The 17,842-nt window shown below is 46.0% G+C and overlaps 1 pseudogene; it reads left to right on the top strand.

The window, feature by feature from the left end:
• Positions 1-2,695: 2,695 nt before the first annotated feature.
• LOC136502527 (uncharacterized) lies at positions 2,696-17,158 on the top strand (annotated as a pseudogene).
• The last annotated feature ends 684 nt before the right edge of the window (positions 17,159-17,842 follow it).

The following is a 17,842-nucleotide window of genomic DNA, read 5'->3' on the forward strand; positions in this document are numbered from 1 at the left end:
AATTATATGTTTACAAATACAATTCATTTATTTATTTTGTTATTCAAAACTTGAGTGTTACTATTTTTTCACATATATGTATGCAGATTGTGACAAGTATAAAATTTTTTGTAGAACACTTTTGATGGAAATGAAAATTCAATGAAAACTATCATGATTTTATTCTACGAACATGAAAAAAAAAATCAGTTAACCAAGTTCCAAATAGTGCAGCCAGTCGTTCAAACTAGTTGAAAAACATCTTTTTCTTTTCACTTGATATCTCTTTACGAGAATATGACAAGTTTAAGTGCTGAAACACAGTATCCAGATCCAGACAGTTGAACCGCAAAGGTTTTCATGGATGATGGGATGCGCTGCACGAGAAAGAATTGCGTCCGGGAGCAAAACACTACCAAGAAAGTGTTTGCTTCACATGGATGCAAAGCGAATGATTACTTGTGATCCAATGTTTTTGGAGAGAATATGCAGGTTGTGCGTCCGGGAGCAAAACACTACCAAGAATATGCAGGTTGTGCGAGGAGGACAATCGTCCTGTTTGTTTGGGTTTGTTTGGCTTATAAGTCATACTTTTTCAATCAACGAACAGTATTTTTTTCCTCACACCAAATTAGCCAATAGTACTTTCAGTCATGACTTATCAGCCAAACAAGCCCAAACAAACGGGGCGAATATTGAAAACCATGCCAAACCAAACTTGACAGCTGAAAGAGATTGGTCCAAGGATTGACTATTCCCGGGAAATGTTGTTCTTTTTGTCTAAACTGTTACTGCTGGATGCTTATCTGGATTGAGAAAATGGCTTTGAGAACAGTTCATTGTACCTGGACGTGACGCTTGACTATTTTAGCCAGGACAGAGTAGGCGCAATTTTGTCAACAGAAATGTCAGTACTACTCTATAATCTATATGACGTATGAGTAAAATCCATTCATGATTACCTATGGAATTTCAGGTTATTTTAGCGGTGCAAACCGATGATATAAAATGCATATAGGGCGTGTTTGCTTCCTCGCTAAAGGATGCCACACCGAAGCTTAAGCGACGCCACATAAAAAGTTACGCGTTTAGTTGGTGAAATAATTACGGCAGCCACAACTTTTCGTAGTTCATTTTGAGTGTGGCGGCCAAAAATAGCGTCGCACCTTAGGCAGTGGCGGTGGCGTGCTCTGCTTGCAACCAAGCACACCCATAGTTTGCTAAAAGTGGTCTGTAAGGTTACAATATTATTTCTCAATGCTCAACACCAACAAAAAAAGTTGTTTAACCGGTTGACATTTCTGAGAAAATTCAATTGACTAAAATTATATTCATGATCTACAAACTTAGTTCGAATTTAAGGCATAAATAGGAACATGGCAGGAAGTTTGCTTGGCGAAAGGCACAGGGTTATTAATAATACTACATTTCTCTTTTCTTCTTTTTTCATGTTCCTTTTCTCTCCGTACTTTTATGGTGTAGTGTAGTTTAACCGATTAAGCATTAAAATTCAAGCAAGGGCACATGGAGTGGGAAAAGAGGTAGCTAGTCAGAACTTTGCCACATCTCCTTTTTCTTTTACATCTTGCTTGTGTATTAATCGAGTTAGATATGGGCATGGCTAGATGTTTTGGTCCAAAGTATATATACAACACATGAAAAGGGTCACTAATAACAATCACAAGTGAAAAAACTTGACCAAAATTGTGGCATGCAAGCGTGCAATTCTGGACAGTTGAGTGCTAATCAATAGGCACCCACAAAAGGACCGTACATACAGCAACAAAAGCAGATCATATAAATATAAATGAGCACCAAAACAGAACTGGCAACACATAGTCATAGATCTGGACAGTTAAAAGCCAAGAGCAACCCAGCACCAGGTGAGTCGAGGCACGGAGGTGATGATAATAGAAAGCCTTGTGATGTGTAACACATCAACCAATTTCCCAGTTGCCAATATTTTTTTTTCCTCATCAGGATGACAACACAGGTTGGCACTGGCAGCAAGGTAGATGGATAGGGACAGGGACAGCCCCTGTGTGGATCAACACAACACGCAAGCAAAATAGAGAAAAGAAACTGAAAATTTCAGAAACAGAAAATAGGCACAAAATATTTTGGGAAGGCTCCAAAATATCAAGCAAAAACTAAGACCAGATGCTTAAAATGCCACTAGGAAGCCAGCAAGCAGCCCCGGCACCTTTTTTATTGCCAAGCTCACCAATCACAAAGAGGGGAACACTCGAGAACACCTAAGGAAGTCACCATTTCCTGCCATATCCTATATAGTATACTTCCTCTGTCCAGAATAGAACGTAATCATAAAAAAACGTGCATGTTAAATTAGTTCAAATTAGATTAAATTTATAAAAAATAATATTAATATTTATATTTTTAAATATTTTTTAAAAAATATATTTTATAAATAATCTAATGATATTTATTTTGTTTTATAAGTTTTAGTACTTTTTTATATAATTTTAATTAAAGTTTGAATTGTTTAATTTTGAATGGTATTTTTTTTAGACGGAGGAAGTATATAGTTTTTCTCTCCCTATCGTTTATTCGTTTATTCGATCCATTGGTCTCGTTTGACTGGTACAAAGTTTGTCTTGTTTTATTTTTTTTAGCTAGAATAATGTTTTTTTCTCTAAACATTTCAGTGGCAGATCACCCAACGGGTCATTATTACTGGTATTATTTTATTCAATCTCCATCTGGATGCGTGTGTGTGACTTGTGAGAGAGACAGATTCCACAGCAATTTGCTCCTCTTCCACGCACAGGCCAAGAACTGCTCCCCAGAAAAGATCGTATTTTCAGCCGGTTTCTGTCCGGGAAATCGCTGCTGGAGATCTCAGAGAACCGGAAGGCTCGAAGTTTTTGCTCCGTTTGCGTCGAATCTGCCTCTGGAGCGGAGAAAGGAGCGGCCTTTCGAGCTCGTAGGGTCCGTCCCTGAGAAGGCGAGAGGGGACGTGGCGGCGTCAGCTCTAGGGCGCTCGTGGAAGTCGGTGATCCCGGTGGTTTGAAGTCGAGGCGGCCTCGGTGGCTTTGAGGAAGCCGGCCTCTGCCGCGGCGGGGATGGACTCCAGCGGGGAGGAACTCCTCAAGAAGATCCGGGAGCTGGAGGTTGGGCAGGCGCAGCTCAAGCAGGAGATGTCCAAGCTAATACCCGGCGCCGGGGAGCGGCGGCGCTCGCAATCCGTCTCGCCGCGGCGCGGCGTGCCGGTGCCGCCGCCACCGCTGGCCAAGGGGAAGGCGGGGGCGCCAGGTAGGCGGCTGTCCGGGGGGTTTGAGGGCGGGCAGCGTGCGTGGGCCCGTGGGTCGGCGTCTTTCCCGCACTCATCGCCGCTGCAGCGGGAGGGCCGCGCCACGGGCGCTGGAGACGCTAGCACCAGCGCTAGGCTGCCGGAGAGGCAGTACTCCAGGGTGCTGCAGTCACTGGGGCAGTCCGTCCACATTCTTGACCTCGACGGGAGGATCATATACTGGTTAGATTTCTGCTGCTTTACCGTTTTTTGATTTGCTTGCCTGCAACTTGCGAGCTTGACAAACATTCGAGGAAATGCAGTAGTGGTCATGCTGGTCAGATATGTTGATTTTAGTGCCTGCAATGGAGTAAGTGACCGCATATACGAGTTGTGACCAAAATGAAATGTATCTGAAGCTTTTGCAGTAGCAATCCTAGACTGTTGAGCAATTCTTGTGTGTCATTTTGATCTATCAATAACAAACATGTGATAGGGGGTTGCAGTGGGATAGTGCAAATGACAATCTGTTACACTGTTGGCATTCTATAGAACTCTAAATCTGTAAGGATGTGTCGTTAATTTTCTGTGCGAAGTCACAGTAATGAAATGCTGGATGGGATGCCTAGACTTTAGCTGGTTCTGGTGATGAGCTTGTACCCTGAAGTTCTACTTCTACATGATTGAACATATTGGTATAACTACAATAACATGATAAGGCACTTCCTCTGTAGTTGTTGGTTGCTTGAGGGCCAACATTGAGTCACAAAATGCACCAGGAGCTCCCTACAAGATCAAAATTCGTTTTGAGTTGCATTTCTTATGTAAGTATTGACAGAATATGCATTTTGCGTCATAACAGTCCATTTGTTATTTTTAAATCTTGAAATGCTACTTCTTTGCCCTTTAATCGGATAAACATTTTGGTTTGATAAGTGTGTATGCTTTTTGCTACATAAGCACAATAGGTTCTTCACAAGTGTTCTTGATCCCATTTTGTTTTTGTTTGTGCTTCCTTTTTCACCATATTTTGTCATGTACTTATTATGTAGGAATCAGTCTGCGGAGAATCTGTTTGGCTATCCTGCATCGGAAGCCCTTGGTCAGGATGCCCTAATGCTTCTGGTTGATTCCCATGACCACAATGCTGTAAATGACATCTTCCAACGTATTTCTATGGGTGAAAGTTGGACTGGGAAGTTTCCAGTTAAGAACAGTCAAGGAGATAGATTTTCAGCTCTTGCCACCAACACACCTTTCTACGATGAGGATGGCAGCTTGGTGGGTATCATTTGTGTTTCAAGTGATTCCCGCCACTTGGAGCAAATATTTTGTAAGCCTCCAACCTCTGCAAGGCCCCAGTCAGAATCATCTAGGACATCTTGTGATGGGAGTTGCAGCAACACTAGTCGCAGAATCAATTTGTTGAACAAAAGTCCTTTTGATCCTCAGCTACCCCTGCAAAGCACTTTAGCTTCCAAGATAACGAATTTGGTAAGATGTTTTTTCATTACATGAAGCAAAAGTTGTAGATGTACGACTACTTCATTTCCCAAATACATAGCTTATACAAATATTGTTCTTATATCATGCTGTCCTGCGAATTGATATAACTTTTGTTTCAATGGTCCATTTGTAGTTCAAATAGCATTTACCAGGCGTGCTATAATTTAACATCATTTTCAAAACAACTATAACTTTTATGGACTTTAAATGTGGGTGCATGGTCATTTCTAGATGTACCATGATTGTTTTGCTAAATTCTAGAATGATATCTTTGGCATAACTTGTGTAGTAATCAAATATGGTCTCTTTTTAGTATATATTCTTATTTGTTGCTAGCATATTCCTTTTTGATTTTTAGAATAATAACACAGGCTACCAAGGTCACAAATAAAGTTCGTTCTCGGGTCAGGACAGACGAGAATGGCATAGAACGAGAAGGTGGCAGTGGTGAGAGTCATTGCTCAGATCGTGGTGCTAAGGAAGAGCCAACATCTAGTGGAACAAATACACCAAGAGGCGATGCACCACATGGTCCCTTTGCTACAGAAGAGAACTCCCCTGGGAAATCAACGAACCCAAACAGCGATGAATCAGAAGGAAAAGTAGGTCTGCACAAGATTTTGAGTTCAAAGGCAGAGGCACTACTGAACAAGAAAGGGATATCATGGCCTTGGAAAGGGCGCGAAAATGAGGGACCTGATGAAAGAAATCATGTGATATTGCCGTGGTTGCATGGTGACCAAGAGAACAGTATGAATCATCAGAAGGTTTCTGATGCTAGCATAGCTCCAGATGCCCAAGGCACTGAACACAACCAACCTAACAAAAATGAGGCATCAGGTTCCTGTTCCTCTTTCAACAATAACAGCACAAGCAGTGCAAGCAGCACATGGAAGCACTAATAGCATTGCTCTCTACAAAGTAGATCATGAAGCGGATTGTCTGGATTATGAGATCCTGTGGGAAGACCTCGACATTGGAGAACAAATAGGTCAAGGTAATTGCTTCTCCTTTTGTGAATGGTTGGTTGATCATATGGAAGTTTTTATTCATGGTTTCATATTTGTTTAGCCTCAAATAAAAGCAGCTTCATTTTTCTTTTGCGCCGTTTATTAATTGTTCTTTGGCAGCATTTGGATTGTGCTCTTGTCTACATCCCTACATTTCCGAGTGTCTACTTTATCTCTAAATTTGTTTGCATATTCTCTATTTCTAAAGAAAAAGGCTAGACAGGCACTACAGTTGGAGATGTGAATATACCCACTTTGCCCATGTTTGGCCTAGATCTCTTTCTAAATTTATTAGAAGTGGAAACCATGTCCTCATGATGACAACCTAGTCCTAAATCCTTTTTTTTGGGTGGTTTTTTTTTTTTTTTGGGGGGGGGGGGGGGGGGGGGGCAATAATATGAGGCTGAAATTTCAAACTTTGATTCTGCTACTAGTTTGTATGTTCGTCATGCTTCAAACACTTACGGTCTGAACCTCTGGAGAACTTTGACAACCAGTGTGCTCCTGAAACTTTATATACATATAATCTTCAGCGTTTCTTTTTAATAAGCCATGAATTTAACTTTGCCAAATAAGCCTTAGCACGATCTTTCTTATGGTGATACAATAGGAATAATTTCACTTGAGGTTCATATTAAAAAAAAGGGTCTTATGTGCAAGATTGACAGACATCCTACTAAAAGCACACTGAGGTGTACTGTGTACTGCTTTCTGTTATATTGAATGTGTTTTAATTGTCCTCTGTTTAACTTTTACATGTGCAGGCTCTTGTGGGACAGTATATCATGCTTTGTGGTATGGTTCGGTATGTTCTGTTGCTTGACTGTTGCATTAATTACTAATCTTTGTTTATTTTTGGTTTTAGCTTCATCATCTTATGTGGCATGTTCTGGCAGGATGTGGCTGTTAAAGTTTTCTCCAAGCAAGAATATTCAGAAGAAGTGATACTGACCTTTCGACAAGAGGTATATCCATCCCGAGCTACAACTTCTGTACAGCTTATAACAAGTGGATATGCAGTTAATCCTGGAGCTACAGAGTAATTATTAAGTTATGAACCAAAATACAGAGAAACTTGAAACAAATGAAATACAAATTGCGTTTCAGTTTCAGGATTCCTGCCGAACCTACCATTTTCATTGTCACCAAATATATTGATGTAGATAGACATAAAAAATAACATGCTCACAGTTCTTCATATAGTTTCTTTAGAGTTGATTCTGGAAAGTGGTAGTGAAGCCTGTGTTAACTTCAGATTTTGTGACTTTTATATCAAAGGTGTACTTAAATTACACTGGTACCATTCATATGTGAAGGTATCCCTTATGAAGAAACTGCGCCATCCTAACATACTGCTCTTCATGGGTGCGGTTACATCTCCACAACGCCTTTGTATTGTAACAGAGTTTCTCCCCCGGTATGTCCCTACTTTTTTACGAGCATACATGTCTGCAAGTGTTTCTTATTCTGTGGCATTTCCTCACTGTTGCTCATCTACATGAGTTGAGCCAAAAAGTTTGTTTGCATCTGGTTGAATGGTTCTACTACAACAACAGTAGTTGCATAAGGAAACAGAAATTTAAATTCAGAAATTCTAGGCTTGGTTTAAGTTGAGAAGTCATTGATATGCATACATTTTGCGGTTGGAAGTGGTGTATCCTGCAAAATCTATATTTAAGTAGGATTATGTAGTAAAATGCTTCTTTAGAATCAAAGGATTTTGCCCAACCTTAATTAGGGAATCTGGATGCATGTATAGAAATAGAAAACCATAATGTCTAACCTAGGCGATACTTTCCCTGGTTCAAACTACAAAATATATGCTGTTTATGATTCCTTCAGATCAAACTTTTTTGAGATTGACCATGGATATGTAAAGCATTACGTAGATTGACTATGTAAGATGTTGCTAGATTTATCACGAAAATTACTTTCATAATATTTAATTATGTTTATTGGACCGGGTTCGAGTCGCAGTCTCCTCGCATTGCACAGGCGAGGGTAAGGCTTGCCACTGACACCCTTCCCCAGACCCCGCACAGAGCGGGAGCTCTCTGCACTGGGTACGCCCTTTTATTGGAGATCATATTTTCATAGAAATTACTAGTCCAAGTGTCACCTTGTAGACTATGCTGGTGCCCCAGCTGTCATATATTTTGAATCTGAGGGAGTATTCTTCATGGGTGAATGGTGAATGGTGATGTATGACAGCTGATCTATGAGATCCTTTTGCTTGGGTTGGTTTGGTTGCATGTTCAAAACACCGTCAAGAACCCAAAACACCTTTCTTTTATGGTTCATTTCCCTATTTTTCATCCTGTCTTTTCAAATGCAGTGGAAGCTTGTTTCGCTTACTTCAAAAGAGCGCTACCAAGTTGGATGTGAGACGACGTGTTCACATGGCTTTAGATATTGTAAGTGCATTTTTTTCCAGGTATTATGACTCCATTATTCACATGATTCAGTGAATAGTTTGGGGCCAGCCAGTTCGTGCTTCATATTTGAACAAGGAACTGCCAATTCTCTAGCAAAATTTTCTTCATTGGGTCTATGTATACTGCAATCCCTTAGTCATTGCTTTGTATTTATACAGGCAAGGGGCATGAATTATCTTCACCATTCCAGCCCACCTATCATTCATCGAGATTTAAAATCATCTAATCTGTTGGTCGACAAGAACTGGACTGTGAAGGTAACATTGGAATTTATTTGTTTTCCAAATATTTTATATTTCCCTGCTTGCCTCTTCTCATTTCTTCTGACTCAATCAGGTGGCAGACTTTGGTCTTTCACGTCTCAAGCGTGAAACTTTCTTGACAACAAAAACGGGAAAAGGAACAGTAAGTTCAAGCAAGCTTAATTTGAGATGTATCAAATATGATTGGTTTAAAGCTTTGCCCTGCGTTATTTTCTGTTTAACTTATTCGATGTGGCTTTCCTATCCAGCCACAATGGATGGCGCCAGAGGTGTTGCGCAATGAACCTTCTGATGAGAAGTAAGCTGTGGACAATTTTAGTCGAAGGAAGTTCCTCTTATCACCTCTTTATATGTACTAATATTTTCTTTATGGTGCTAATGTAGGTCTGATGTGTATAGTTATGGGGTTATCCTGTGGGAACTTGTTACTCAGAAGATACCCTGGGAAAATCTGAACTTGATGCAGGTACATTTTTGTTGTATGTTTTGTGTTAGTTACTTAGTTATTAATCATTGAGTTTGACCATACATTTGCTTACAACTGTGAGCTTATGGGCATTATATGTTGCAGCAAATTCTAAACAAGGATAAAATAATTAAGAGTAATAACAAAGTAATGAAATTTGAAGCAAGCAATGATAATGGAGTTATTTTCTCATTTCGCGTTGTCTACTGAGATGATGGGCTTGCTGACTGCTTCTAGTTTTTTTTTTCTTTTAGATTGCGACTGCTAGTATAACTGGTTACTTGAAAATTATAACTACTCAAATTTCAGGGTTTTGCGGAGCACACTTTTACCCAGTAATTCTTTTAAGATAATACTTATCTTCATAGTTTTGACAATCCCTGTATATTAATTGTCAAGGGTGTGTGTCTATGTAGGTCATTGGTGCAGTAGGTTTTATGAACCAAAGGTTGGATATCCCAAGTGAAGTAGATCCTCAATGGAAATCAATTATCCTGAGCTGTTGGGAAAGGTACTTACTGTTTATCCCTTCTGTTTGTACTGCTTTTAGGATGTAAGACATAATCTGCTGCTGATCTCTCTCTTGCTGCCGCAGAGTTGTCATTTGGTCAGCTTGGCTGTTCAGTCTCAACTGCTGTAGCAGTATGGCAATAAGCCACCTCTAGTACATTAGTTGGTAGCTATTACATCAGTCGTGTCTTGGTAGTGGGCTGATCTAAGCTTTGTACTGCTAGTACTAGGAGTAGTTGGTGTACCTTAGGAGTAGGTAGTTGGTGTACTCACCAACAACTATGTACCTAGTAGAGGTGCTAGCACTTGTATATATATCACACCTAAGGCAATGTAAAAGAGCAGTTCAGTTTGCCACATCCAGAAGCAGAGCTTTCGGTCAGCGCTGGGCTTGTGCTGTGTGTGTGAGCTGTTCTCAATATCTTCTTCTACCTCTAGCCATAGTGAGTGAGTGTGCTGGTAAGCTTACTGCTTACTTGTGCAGGGCAGCCGAGGTACCAACAAGTGGTATTAGAGACGTACAAGCACCGTCGCCAGACTAACCGCTGGCGATAACGGACGGTTCGGAGATGGGCGACAGCAGCGGCGCTGCTATGGCTGCCTAGCCACGACAGGAGGTCGTCATGCGCACGGTGCGGGAGGTCAGCGGCACCAGTTGGCCGACGCTGACTTGCACCAACTATGGTGAGTGGGCGGTGACCATGAAGGTCAAGCTCAGAGCCCGACGGCTCTAGAATGCCATTGACAAGGGCACCGCTAACGAAGAAGACGACATGTCAGCGTTGGAGGCTATCCTTGCTGATGTGCCAGCGGAGTACAGGGAGCCATTGGGGCCGAAGAACTCTGGTAAGGAGGCGTGGGAGGCCATTGCAGCGATGCGCGTCGGCTCCGACCGCGCAAAGAAGGCGACGGCCTAGCTGCTGAAGCAGGAGTACACCAACCTCAAGTTCAAGGATGGTGAATCGGTGGAGGACTTCTCCCTCCGCCTGTAGTCGCTCATCAGCTAGCCAAGGAGCCACGGCGTCACCATCGACGAAGAAGAGGCGGTCTTCAAGTACCTCTACTCCGTGCCAGTGAAGTACATCCAGATCACTCTCCATAGAGACGATGTTCGACTTGTTCACACTCACCATCGAGGATGTGACAGGCCGTCTGCGGGCAGTGGATGAGCGCATGGAGCATGCCACAACAACGACGGACATCGGCAAGTTGCTGCTGACAGAGGAGGATTGGGCTGTCCGGATGAAGGAGAAGAAGTCCGGGGAAGCCTCCTCCAGCCGCGGTGGCGATGGCAAGCGCCGCGGCAAGGCTTCTTCGGAGAAGAAGGTCGACCCCAACGCCTGCTGGCGCTGCTGTAAGACGGGCCATTGGGCAAATGAGTGCCCAAATCGCAAGCAAGAGAAGAAGGCTGAGGGTCATTTAGCGCAGGCTGATGAGGATGATGAGACCACTATCCTGATGGCGATGTTCTTTGCACTACACGACGTTGAGGTTAAGGAGAAGGGAGAGGAGATGGCGGTGGAAGGGCACGACAAGGCTCTGAAGGCTGTTAACCTCGACGAACCGCGCGCCCAAGTCCACATCGGACGTGTGGGCGGCGAGCAGGAGCAGCGGTGGTACCTAGACTCCGGCGCCAGCAACAACATGACGGGCTCCAAGGAAGCCTTTTGAGCTCGACGGCAACATGACCGACACGATGAAGTTCGGTGACGGTTCAAGGGTGGCGATCCGAGGGCGCGGCACCATGAAAGTGCAATGAAGCCTTAATTATGGGTTTTGGTGATAATGACCTCGCAATTAGAGAACTAATGAGATTTATCGAGATGGCAAGCATGTAATTTATATTCGAGGATGCTACACGAAACGGAGGAGTCCCCAACTACAAATATAGATGGCTTCAAACTTAAAGGAGGTTTAAATTCTTTTATATATTGAATTTGAGTATAGGAAAAGCCGTAGTATAAAGGGGGGCACAATGCTTAAGCTAATCTGTGCTACCAAGTGCTCAAACAACCATAAGCATCCTTAGATTCACAGCCAAGATAGTCTACACTTCACTTTTACCCTTGCTGTCTTGCATGGTGCGAGCTCTGACTTGCCCGACCCCTTGGGTGCGAGCCTCGACTCACCCGACCCCTTGGGCGCGGGCTCCGTCTCGCCCGACCCTAAGATCGCAGGCTCTGTCTCGCCCGACCCTAAGGTCGCGGGCTCCGGTTTGCTCGACCCTTTGGTCGCGGCCTCGTCTCGCCCGACCTCTTGAGTGCAGTGTCCGTTGGGGTATATATATACCTTTCCTTTTTTTCTCAACGGCTATCTGCGATTTAAGTGACCGTTGGGGCCTGGGGGGTATATATACCTTTCCCTTTCTTTCCCAACGGTAAGAAACCAACCTGCTCCCTTCTTCCTCACTTCGGCACACTCAAAACAGAGCAGGAGCTCTCTCTCTCTCACTCCATTGTTGACCTCAAGCCCCCAAGCAAATCCATTGATTTTCCCATCAATCCTTGAGGGATAAGAGTCCAAAACTTGATAAGAGAGCATCTCCATTGATTTCAAACTCTAAAGAGCACTTGGTTTACGTTTTGGCCGACGGTTGTGTTTGTTACTCTTGGAGCTCGGCTCCTAGCCGGCTAGAGCGTCGCCTGGTGAGCTTGCCAACTTATGTGGTAGCCCCGGGAGGTTTGTAACCACCTCTTGGAGCAAATAAAATCACCCTCATCTCAAGAGTTTACTCTCTTGATTTAAGAACGAGGTAGGGTTGCAAATCCCTAAGCCTTAGTGGTATACCTCAACAACGTGGACATAGGCAAGCCTTGGTGGCGAGCTGAACCGCGGGATAAATCCTTGTGTCATCTTGTGCTTGTGTTGTTTCACTTGTGTTCTTGTTATTGAGGTGATTTCAAGAATTGAGGCCGATCTACTTGTGTGTGGTGTTCCCACCGCCTTCAACTGTCAATCTGTGATCTACCACCCTGCAGGAAGTTAAGAAATTTATCATATCTAAATTTCGTTGGGTAGATTTTGAACTGTGAACTAATCTCTCCTACAGGTGTGGCAGTGCCACGCTCATAGAGCGGCAGTGCCGCGGGTGAATTTAATTTCGATTTAAGTTGAATTTTTTACAGGCCTATTCACCTCCCCTTCTAGGTGTACCAGAGATCCTACACACCATCATCTTTAGGTGCCAGAACGACGAGCACCGCGTGCTGACAGATGTATATTACATCCCGCAGTTGCGTTCAAGCATCATCAGCATTGGCTAGCTGGATGAGCGCGATAGTGAGGTACTGATCAAGGACGGCGTCCTCAGGATCAGGGACCGGGAGCAGCGGCTTGTTGCCAAGGTGAAGAGGTCCCGGAACCGGTTGTATCTGCTCGACTTGAAGGTGGAGCAGCCCATCTGCTTGGCTGCACGGCACACGGAGGAGCCGTGGCTGTGGCATGCCCGGTATGGCCATCTCAGCTTCGACGCTTTTGGTCGGCTGGAGAAGATGGTGACTGGGCTATCTCATATCTAGCACGTAGGCGAGTTGTGTGACAGCTGCCTCGTCGAAAAGCAAAGAAGGCTGCCGTTCCCGAAGATGGCGAAGTACCACGCGGCAGAGGCCCTCGAGCTGGTCCATGGTGACCTCTGCGGGCCGATCACGCTGGCGACGCACGGCGGACGCAAGTACTTCATCTTGGTGGTGGATGACTGCAGCCGGTTCATGTGGCTGCAGCTTCTGACCAGCAAGATCGAGGTAGTGGAAGCGGTCAAGAAGTTCAAGGCGCGCGTGGAGACGGAGAGCGGCAAGAAGTTGCGCATGCTGCGGACTGATCGTGGCGGCGAATTCACTTCGGTGGAAATGCTGCGTACTGCGCGGATCAGGGTGTGGTGCGACACCACACCACACCGCGCCGTACTCGCCACAGCAGAATGGCGTGGTGGAGTGGCGGAACCAGACGGTGGTCGGCATGGCTCGATCCATGATGAAGGCCAAAAGCATGCCGGCAAAGTTCTGGGGAGAGGCGGTGACCACGGCGGTGTTCATCCTCAACCGCGCGCCCACCAAGGCCCTGAAGGGCAAGACGCCGTTCGAGGCTTGGCATAGACGCAAGTCAAATGTGTCCTTCCTCAAGACATTTGGCTGCGTCGGTCATGTGAAGAACACCAAGTCTCACCTCGGCAAGCTGGAAGACAGGAGCACGCCGATGGTGCTCCTGGGCTACGAGGAGGACACGAAGGCGTATCGTCTCTATGATCGCAAGAGAGGTAAGGTGGTGATCTCTAGGGATGTGGTGTTCGATGAGATAGCGGCCTGGGACTAGGAGGGTCTGGGCACGGGGGAAGCTGGCAGCTTGAGCAGCACCTTCGTCGTCGAACACTTAGTCATCCACGGTGGTGGAGACGCTGGAGAAGAGGTGCCGACCACCCCAGGAGTGGTGCCGAGCGGTCCAGCAACAATGCTGACCACTCCAGAGGGGGTGCCGAGCACTTCAGCAGCAGTGCCGAGCGCTCCAGCAGTAGAGCCGACCACTCTAGGAGTGGTGCTGACCGCTCCAGCAGTGGATCTGACTACTCTGGCAGTGGTGCTGAGCGGTCTAGCAGCGATGCCGATCACTTCGGCAGTGGTGCCGAGCGGTCAAGCAGCACTGCTGACCACTCGCTGACCACTTCGGCAGAATAGGGAGGCCATGGACCACCGATCGAGTTCACCTCTCCACCCACCGACATCGACGAGTAGGTGGACGCTTTCCGCGGCGGCGAGGAGGTTTGATTCAGGCAAGTGGACAACATTGTCGGCGAAGGGGGAGCTCCTGGGTTGGCCAGTCGTTTTTTCGACGACCCAGAGCTGCTCCTTGTTAGTGCAGAGGAGCCATTGACGTTTGTAGTGGCTGAACTTGACAATTGGTGTTGGGCGATGTTGGAAGAGATGAAGGCCATCGAGGACAATGGGACATGGGAGCTGATGGATCCACGTGTGGGCTGCAGGCTGATCGGGTTGAAGTGGGTCTACAAGGTGAAGCGGGACGAGCGCGGCGCCATTGTCAAGTACAAGGCTTGACTCGTCGCACGCGGCTTCGTGTAGCGTGAGGGCATAGACTTTGAGGAAGGCTTTGCTCCGGTGGCGCGAATGGAGTCCGTTCGCTTGCTGTTGGCCATGGCAGCACCGAAGGATTGGTGCGTCCACCACCTCGACGTCAAGTCTGCGTTCCTCAACGATGAGCTCGCGGAGACGGTCTTCGTCAAGCAAGATCCGGGCTTCGCCGTTAAGGGCGCTGAGCATAAGGTGCTCAAGCTGCGCAAGGTGCTCTACGGGCTGCGGCAGGCCCCTTGGGCGTGGAACGTCAAGCTCGACGCCACCTTGGGCGAGCTTGGGTTCACTCACTGCGCCATAGAGCACGCGCTGTACACGTGGCGACGGGGGAAGAAGGAGCTTGTCGTCGGCGTGTATGTGGACGACTTGATCGTCACTGGAGCGCGAGCGGAGGACATCGACGGCTTCAAGCACGAGATGGCTGCTCGTTTCAAAATAAGCGATCTCGGCGCGCTCTCCTACTACCTCGGCATTGAGGTGAGGCAGGGGAAGAAGCACATCTCCCTGAGCCAGTGCGCCTATGCGGAGAAGCTGCTGGAGCGCAGAGGCTTGGCGGAGTGTAAGCCGTGTGCAACTCCAATGGAGGAGCGGCTGAAGCTGTCCAAGCACAGCATGGCGGTGAAGGTGGACGCGACGCGCTACTGGAGCATTGTCGGTGGGTTGCGCTACCTCACGCATACTCGGCTGGACATCACGTCCGCGGTCGAGTATGTCAGTCATTTCATGGAGGACCCAGCGAGGATCACTGGACGACGGTGAAGAGGCTGCTGCGCTATGTCAAGGGGACGCTCGATCAAACGATCATCTTCCCCAAGAGTGGCGGCAAGGGTGGGCTGCGGCCCACGGTCTTCAGTGAGGCACCCCCAATGCAAAGGAAGGTGAGCTGAAGCTCACTGTTTTCAGCGACGCAGACATGGCGGGCGACATCGACGGGCGACGGAGCACCTCTGGCGTGCTCGTCTTCCTTGGAGCGGCCCCATTGCTTGGCAGTCGTTGAAGCAAAAGATCGTGGCGCTTTCGACGTGCGAGGCAGAGCACGTCGCAGCAGACACGGCGGCGTGCCAGGCTGTCTGGCTGTGCTAGCTGCTGGGCGAGTTGAGCGGCAAGGAAGCTCACCCGCCAGCTCTAATGGTGGACAACCAGCCCGCCCTCACACTCGCCAAGAACCCTGTCCTCCACGACCGGAGCAAGCACATTGACATCAAGTTCCACTTCCTCCGGGACTGCATCGATGGAGGACAGATCGTCATCGAGTTCGTCGAGACCGGCAGACAGCTCGCTGACATCCTCACCGAGTCACTCGGGCGCCTGCGGTTCTTGGAGCTGAGGAAGATGATTGGCATGGATGAGGTGGAAGGCATCGGGTTAGCAGCAGGATTAGGGGAAGAATTGTAAGACATAATCTGCTGCTGATCTCTCTCTTGCGGCAGTAGAGTTGTCATTTGGTCAGCTCAGCTGTCCAGTCTCTACTGCTGTAGCAGTATGGCAATAGGGCACCTCTAGTACATTAGTTGGTAGCTATTACATCAGTCATGTCTGGGTAGTGGGCTGATCTAAGCTTTGTACTGCGAGTACTAGGAGTAGTTGGTGTACATTAAAAGTAGGTAGTTGGTGTACTCATCAACAACTATGTACCTGGTAGAGGTACTAGCTCTTGTATATATATCACACCTAAGGCAATGCAAAAGAGCAGTTTAGTTTGCCACATCCAGAAGCAGAGCTTTCGGCCAGCGCTAGGCTTGTGCTGTGTGTGTGAGTTGTTCTCAATATCTTCTTCTACCTTTAGCCATAGTAACTGAGTGTGTTGGTAAGCTTACTGCTTACCTGTGCAGGGCAGCGGAGGGACCAACGTAGGAAAGGATAGATTTTTTGACTAATGAACCTCAGTACAAAACTATTCCTGTTAATGATTTCCCTTGCTGTGAGCAGCGATCCGCAGCAACGGCCGTCTTTCCAAGAGCTTCTGGAGAGGCTCCGAGAGCTGCAGAGACATTACGCCATCCAGCAGCGGAACGCAAAGAACAGCATCGAGGAGTGAAGAATGCAATGCAACTCCCAGAGCACGGTGGGCTTGCTTTGAAGCATTTTGCGAGCGTGCGAGCAAGCGAGCGGTGTGCCAGATGCCGAGAAGGGCCTGAACCTCCTGTACTGTGTGGTTTTGCTTCGCCGGAACAGCTAAAGGCTGGAAGAAGTTTGTTGCACAGACAAGGTACCTTTTTTTTTTTTCTTTTTTCTTTTAATAGTTCCTTTCCTCCCCAGGGCAATTGTGACTGTAATTTCTGGGTGCTGGCAGCAAAGGGCAGGGTAGTGAGAGTGGAGTAATGACTGAGCTCCGGATTGCTGGCGCCTTTTGGTTCTGATTCGTGGCAATGCAAATGCATGGTTAACAATAACATCCAATCCGGGCTTGAGTTTTCTTCTGGCAAGGGCATGATGATGTGTACTGTTAGATTGTTTGTTCTAACAACAGTGGGTGTATACAATGTGATCGATTGTGATCATGCGTGAGTTTAGTCGATGTACTAGTAAAATCGGCTCTCTTTTTTTTGCTTCATTCACAGAATCGGTCGTCAACTTGCCGTCAGGATTTTTTAACTAACTCTGTCGGACACAAAACGAAACATTGGAATTGGTTCTTGGCTTGTTGCCTTTCTTTGCTGAGCGCCTGAGCTATGTCCTATTCTGCAGCACTACTTTTTGCAAGGTTTGTAACTTTTGTATTATCGAAAAGAAGAAAAGTAAGCGTGAGGCCGAGAGCAAAGCACCGGCCATGGCTTCTGGCTTCCCTAGCAAAGTGGTCGAAAAGTATGCTGACGCTGGAACACATTAGACCGCGAGGATGCAGCATGCTAATGTGTTGATTGTTCCGTTACAAAACCAAGTTTTACTTGCCAAAACTGGACACTGCGGATTAAAATGTGGTATTGCATATATTAGAATAATCTAGCAAGGCAAAAAAATACAAAAAAAAAAGTAAAACTGTGAAAATGTTGTATTGCATATATTAGAATAATCTGGCAAGACCAAAAAAACCATGAAAATGTGGTATTGCATATATTAAAATAATCTTGCATATATTATATGTAATAATGTTAAAATATGTTTGCTGCTAGATTTGCCAGTTTACTTCTCTAATTATATGTACCGACAGAGAAATTAATTCTCTAATTTTTCTGTTGGTATTTGCTATTTACCTGGCGGTTTTCTACTTTCGAGCCTCCGGTAGTGTACGGTTCAGAATATTGACATTATGAGTGGAATCAAGTAACTCAGTTGGCAAGTCCTAATTTCTAGATGTGTAAACTTACTCTCTTTCTCTTTCGATTTATAGTTCCAGTGGCTATC

Source organism: Miscanthus floridulus, chromosome 14 (assembly GCF_019320115.1).
Source record: "Miscanthus floridulus cultivar M001 chromosome 14, ASM1932011v1, whole genome shotgun sequence".
NCBI classification, from domain to species: Eukaryota; Viridiplantae; Streptophyta; class Magnoliopsida; order Poales; family Poaceae; genus Miscanthus; species Miscanthus floridulus.